We start from the raw sequence: 7,468 nt of genomic DNA on the forward strand, positions 1-7,468 counted from the left end.
CGTCTAAGATTATATTTACATTACTCGTTATCCTGATCATTTCGTGCATTATGTCATGCCTTGTGTCCTATGTTTCAAAAATTATGTGTTGCATTATATGTAGCATTATGTTATTAATTGTGTACATCATTTTAAGTTTTAACACAATATGCATTATTGAATACATTATGTACATTATAATCTAAAATACATTATATAAAGCGGTTTGTACATTACATTATTTCATTCCTGTAGTACATTAATATGAATCCCATAAGTTAACTGCAGAAACCATCAATCCATAATTCACTACAAAAACCAAAATCCATTCATCAAAACAAAACGCGTAAGTTTTCCACAAAGGGCCAATATTCATCCATCAGAAAAAATCTCATAAATTAACTACAAAGACCAAACATCCATCTATCAAAAACTATCTCATAAGTTTACTACTAAAACCAAATGCAATTCAATAATTACTGCCGCTAATTATTTAATAATAACACCCTATTCCAGACCAAAGCCTAACTCATGGATAACTTGAATCTGTCGAGGATTAAGCATCTTTATAAAATGAACAAACTCAGTTTGACATCTCCTGAAATATAGATTTTCATTCTTCATAATCCTAGCTTGTTTAGCTTGCTCCTCAGCCGCTGCCTCGTTTACCTGAGGCATTCCATGCCTTGATGACTTTGGCATATCTTCCCTGATGTCCTCATCCTGAACATTTCTTGCTCTTTTGTTACCTATTCACAAACAATGTTGTTGAGTGGATAAGAAAAAATGTATTAAAACAGCCTCTAACCTCTATATGTAGCTTTGCGATAAATTAATGTACTTAAACAACATTTGTTTTTAGGTTTTCAGAGGAAAAATATATGATGTACTGATTTTGATCCATGATGCAAAAATGAAAAAATATGATGCAGCACAACAACAAGATTCAACACAGTAGCAACTTTTCATGTACTAATTTATATGTGTGATGAAGCTTAAATGTATGCACAATGTATCACCTAAAAATAATGCACTGCTTCTAAAAGAATAATGTACAAGAACTTCCTACGGATGAAGGTATATCTGGAAAAAAGAAGAAAAAAAATACATGATGTTCTAATTATGATCCATGATGCAAAAATAATTAAATACGATGTAGCACAACAACAAAATTCAACAAAGTAGCAGCTTTTCATATACTAATTTATATGTGTGATGTAGCTCACATGTCTGCACAATGTATCACCTAAAAATAATGCACTGCTTCTAAAATAATAATAATGTACAGGAACTTCCTACGGATGAAGGTATATCTGGAAAAAAGAAAAAAAAATACATGATGTACTGATTATGATCCATGGTGCAAAAATAAGTAAATACTACGATGTAGCACAACAATAAGATTCAGCTTTTCATGTACTAACTTATATGTGTGATGTAGCTTACATGTCTGCACAATGTATCACCAAAACATAATGTACTTCTTCTAAAATAATAATGTACAGGAACTTCGTACATATGAACGTATATCTGGAAAAAAGAAAAAAATCTACATGATGTACTGAATTGGAACCATGATGAAAAAATGAGAAAATATAATGTAACACAAAAAGATGATGCAACACAACAACAACTATTTATGTACTAAACTATACGCATGATGTACTTCAAATGAATGTACAAATTATCTCCTACACATAATGCACTGAATCCTACGTAATAATGTACAACAACTTCCAATAGATGAAGGTATATCTGGAAAAAAGCAAAAAAACATGAACAATGTACAACAAGTGCCCACAAATGCAGCTTCATTTAGTAAGCTATGAACGAGTTGGATAAACAATGCAAACGTGTGAATTTGTAATGTAACATAAAACTCCCAACAATGCATATAACTAGGTTACCAATGTTCAAATCAAACTAAACAATCAACCAATCGTCTACCTGTTGACTGGCTAGCAGGCCTCTTCGAAGTGGTTCGATTGTTGACCATTTTTAACGAAGCACTTCACTTGCTGTAAGTCATCAACGATGTTGAATTAGCCACTATTCCCAAGGCAGTATACGAAACAACAAAGGGGAAAAACAGAGTCGTCCTAGGTAATTATTAATTGAAAACCCAAATGAACAATGGCACATCAATTTACAAAATCTTCACAATTATCGCAGAATGGAATGGAAAAATACAAAATAAGCAACTCAACCCCTGGAAAAACCCTAAACAACTAAATCTAACCTAGAAATAAAAATTGATACGAAATAATGTACCAAAAAACCGACGATCAGTTCTTAAACTTCAGAATCCACATTAATTTGAAAAAAAAAACTAATTTTGGGCCTTACCTTTGTTCCAGCCATCGTTTAGTTATTCCACCAAACCTCGGTCGTCGGAATTGTAGACTCACCGATTTGCCTGGGTGTACGCCATTCGTCGCGAAGAGAGGGTGGTTTTTGTGGTTTTGAAGCGGCGGCTAGGTTTTGCGGTTTTGAAGATTAATGGAGGATGAGAGAGGGTGGGTGGAAGTTGAATTAATGGGGGAAGAAAATGGGAGGAAAATGAATCACCGCTGCAAAAATAAATCCGTAAATTGCGTGGAGATTGAACCGTCCTCTGTCAAATACCCAAAATGCCCAATAATGTAAAATTAGAGTATCATAATGTAGCGGCGTACATTTAATCACATCCATCATATTAATAGATCTAAGGGATTAGATTAGTCCTATGTTTTACCTAGGAGTATAATGCTATATATCAAAATTTATTTTGCATGTTCAAGTAAATTGTCAATTGAGCAACAAACTCCGATATCTGGTAAAGAAAGAGAAAATAATAATTGCATAACTGTGGAATATGAAATAGATAAGTTATTAACATATTATAATATTATTTTTTGATCGAGCTTTAATTGTAGGTAGCATTCTAAGAATTAAAAATTCCTAGAAGTTAATATAGAAAGTAAAAAACTAGAATTAAGAAATTCTTAGAATCAAAATAGTAAATTCAATTAGTATTAATATATCATATATCAATATTTAATTTATTACTTTCAAATATTTAATAGCGAATTAAGCTAATTATTTTAGAAAAAAATTTAAAATATACTACTGTCTTTAAAATATTACAGTAGATTTTATTTATCGATAATCGATTATAATATTACAAAAATTAAAATAAAGAAATTGAAATTTTAAAAATTAAAGTATTGAAATAAAAATTATTAAATTAGTAAAATTAAATATGTAAACAGAATTCAAATCAAAATTATGAAATTCATAAAACTCATAAACTTATCTAATGATTTAAGAACATGTAATATCGAAGTTCAATTATTTTGATGCAAGAAAAATAAATCATATGCAGTATGTAAATTTTAATTTATCTCATTTTTCATAGTATATCTTCGATTAAAGTATTATTAAATGTTTGATTATTATGTATTTTATATTTTTAATATTAGTATAGGTTTCATTAACAATATTAAACCAAAAATCAATTAATTTAAGTTATCATCATTTGCGAATCCTATGTGAATCACTATTAACTTTTAAATAAAAGAATTGGCAACCTTAGATTTGTTGTAATTAATTAGTTAACTGAGGAAATATTAGAAGTATGTCATAATTATAGGGATAGCAAATCTCATTCACCTTGATTTGAAGATGTAACGTTTATAGGAACGAGAATGTACATATACAAAATATAAATTTAATAAGAAATGAAATACAATTTAAAATTACCACCTAACCCTCCCTATGGCATTGCCATTATGTCAAAAATTCATTTTCCTTTCTTGAATTAATATCAACACAAATTGCGGGAGTCTTTCTATTTCGATTGGGTGAGTTGAATCGGATGATTAAGAATTGGAGATTCTATAGCTGATGAAACTATACCCGTCGACTTGATTATATTTAAAAATGATTTAATCTAATAACTTTTTAGATTGAATATAAAATTTTAATTATTCTATAATCAAAATAAAAACTAATAAAAAGATAAATTGATTAAACTAAGAGGTATTAAAAATGAAGTCCTGGGATTCTAACTTTAATTTTAGTCATGAATAAATCATGAGTTATGCATCGCATGGTAATCTATCATGTCGTCGCTTGTAAAAGAAAATTAATTGATTAAATAATATTCCATTGAATATCATGTGTTGCCGAGCTGGCATATTGGTACTCCGACCTAACTTTTGTTGGAACCGGCAGCGGAAGCGGGCGCATAAATTAATCACATAATAATCAGATCTATTTAGCAGATTATTTAGACAAAAGCTATTCGCGTAATTATCACATGTATCATGCTCATAACTTGAATCAATCATGCTTTAAGAATATTGAAACCTAAAACATGCTTTTCTACGGAGCAGAAAAATACCTAATTAATTCTCCAAAGAATTGAAGATGACTTTCTTCTCCACGTGATGCTTTGAGTACTAAACCACAAATCTTCTCTCTGGTTCCCGAAGGCTGTATCCCATATCGGTGTGGGCTGATCTTACTAGAATACTAGGACTTAAATAAAGAAGACAGAAGAAATCCTTTTTGGAATAGGAGAGGAATTCGAAAATTCCTACAGCTTGTGAGAGCTGAAATTTTCGAAAATTTTAGCAAATAAAATTGTGTTATTTCTGTCTCCTTTATTCTCCTATTTATATTAAGTTCCTTTTGGGCCCAGACAGGGATCTATGGAAGGTTTTGGATATGGGCTCATCCAATTTACTTTTTACTAATTAAATTGAACCCACAATTTAATATAAGTTATAATTGGAATATTACGAGCAGCCACTACAGAAGTAATATTGAACTCTCCCCATCCAAATCCGAAATTACAAGTAATCCGGGTTTCCGTTTAACTTTCATTTCCCGTGCTTAAGATTAAAATGTCCATTAATTAATTAATGTCTGCTATTGACTTAATTAATTAACTTCTTATTAATTCCAAGAGTGGACTTAGCATGAAACGCTTATTTATTATTCATAGAGTAATCACACTCCAACTAGCTAGGTTCCGAATAATAAAACCTTGTTTCGCGCTCCTCTTGAGGACATTATCAAGCGAGACTCAGCTCGCGCACGATTCAATATAATAGCAATCCTAGCACCGCTAGATATCGATCACCACTACCCAATATATCAGGATCATTGGGTTACGAAAAACCCGCACCATTTGATAAGTCAAAGTAGTGCATAATCAATACCGTATGCTCAATGCTAACCTACATTGATTAAGAAACAAATATTTATCAAGACCTCGCCTTTCAGTAGATAGCCTAAGGCAAGTCTTGCTGTTAGATCCGTTCAGTGCTATACCACACCAATGTCATCTTATTTCAGTAAGGCTTAGAAATATGCGGACTGACATTGCAACCTTTCTCGATGGATAGTCAAATTCCATCTAGGTTGTGAAATTCATCTTTTTCTTTGTTTTAGAACTGACCGTATTACCTTAAAGTGGACGACGCCCACAACCGGTTTACTAAAACAAAGACATAGACTTTGTTAAGTTAACTTATACACTTAAACATGCATTAACATCCATTAAATGTAAAACATAACAACATTATGACAAAAATAATCTGTTTTATTTATTGGAAAATAAAATAAGAGTTTTACAGTATTCAATCACTCGAAACGTGATTTCTAGTATACAAACTCTAACAACTTTAACTATATAGTTGAAGGGATGTATTCATATCCTTTTATTATTTATTTTTTTCAATTTTTCAATTGAATCTCGGCCCTTCAATTTCAAGATCTGATGGCCGAAAATAATGCCTCATGTATTTAATTAAATTGTTTAAATAAATTGAAAAGGGTCTTATTGGTATACACAGTTGAGTTGGTTATGATAAGTTGCTTGATTTTATCCATCAAAAGATTGCAGCGGTTATTGTTCAACTTTACACGAATCTTTCTTCTCTTTCATCGTTTCTTTACCAATGAAGACATTCTCCATTGAAGAAGACAACCGTTGTTCTACACATTCTCTTTAAAATTTCCTCGTGCTTTTTTCCTCATACGAAATCGCTTTTGTTGGAGCAGTCGTGCATCCTTTTCATTTTCTTCAACAATGGAAGAAGGTAATTTAATTTGTTCCTTTTATTGATTATTAATCTGATTTGGTCACTTAAAAACCGATTTGTTAGAGTAATTGTTCATTGCATAAAATGATTTTTTTGTTTGTTTGGTTATACAATTTCATGAGTAGTTTAAGATTGTCCGTGTTTGATTCTTCGGCGCAATCCTTGGGGCTAGGGTGTAGTATGTGTGGTAAATAACACAATCGTCGCCATAGTCCATGAGTTTCAGGCATTCCGTTAGGGTTTAGATATCATCTCGGTTAGGGAGAAGTTTTAACTGGTAAACATAATGTACAAATATTACTGGGTAATGGATGTTATTGACTCTGTAATGGACGATGTGTGAACATATGTTTACTGAGCCGTTTTGTATGGTTGTGTTATACAATTTCATGAGTAGTTTAAGATTGGCAGTGTTTGATTGTTTGGCGCACGTTTCATTTATTCCCCAAGGATTTAGCAATCCTAGGGTTTAGGGTGTAGTATGGAGTAAGCAACACAACCATCGCCAAAGTCCACGAGTGACAGTCATTCCTCTAGGGTTTTGAAAGTGTACGTTTTCGGTCTTGTGTTATATGCGGATACGTATCCAACTGATCAGGATGAAAATCCCAACCTAGCTGAGTCATTGGCAGACAACCTAAACCTGGTATCAATAAAATTCCTCAACCCACTTCTAATGGCTAGTATAGTGGAGGTAAGGGTCGAATTCCATAGAGATGGACACGTTAGGACAATTGCGGTGATAATTTGGAAGGTTTTGGTTAGCTACCACGCTTGGGTTGAGGTTGTACCTAAGAAATTAAATGTGGTACTCTACTGACTAGGTGGCGTGAAAGTGATCGACATGTGGTTGTGTACGTGAGAATAGGGGACAGGGTGTTTCAGAGATATGTGGAAAGTAAAACAGTTACTAAATAAGGAAATCTGGAATAACGGAGGATATGTGGTGGGTGGGTGGCTACTCTGACAGGTTGTAGGGTACCAACTTAAAAGCAAAGGACAAAAGCAAAAAGTAACTAAAAAGTAACAGTGGTCCTAGAAAAAGTGGATTGTGATGTTTTCTTCTTCAACAAGTATGCATAGAAATTAAATAAACACAAACTCCGTGGATGAACTCAGATTCATAGCTTTAAACATAAGATCCATAAATTAAAAATCTTAAACTCAAAGATTAACGACGAATAACTCCAGATTGCTCCTACTGACTAACATGCAAGGTGGCAATAGTGACGTAGAATGAAAAACTCATGCATAAAAACCTTAACCTGAAACAAAGAAACTCGCAATTCCAGTTGACAGACCCAGATCTAGCTTACTCAAATGAAGACATGCTCAAATACTTAGAAAATAAGCGCGATAACTAGATCTAAGCTACCTAGGCAGAATGAAACAGATTT

The 7,468-nt window shown here is 32.3% G+C and overlaps 1 long non-coding RNA gene across 1 annotated transcript; it reads right to left on the bottom strand.

The window, feature by feature from the left end:
- Nucleotides 1-284: 284 nt before the first annotated feature.
- On the bottom strand, nt 285-2,532 carry LOC125217552. Its single transcript, XR_007175746.1, has 3 exons — nt 2,326-2,532; nt 1,927-1,997; nt 285-728 (listed from the first exon to the last, which is right to left on the bottom strand). It is a non-coding gene; the product is annotated as an uncharacterized LOC125217552 (long non-coding RNA).
- Between the last annotated feature and the right edge of the window lie 4,936 nt (nt 2,533-7,468).

The sequence above is a fragment of the Salvia hispanica genome, chromosome 4 (assembly GCF_023119035.1).
Source record: "Salvia hispanica cultivar TCC Black 2014 chromosome 4, UniMelb_Shisp_WGS_1.0, whole genome shotgun sequence".
Lineage (NCBI taxonomy): Eukaryota > Viridiplantae > Streptophyta > Magnoliopsida > Lamiales > Lamiaceae > Salvia > Salvia hispanica.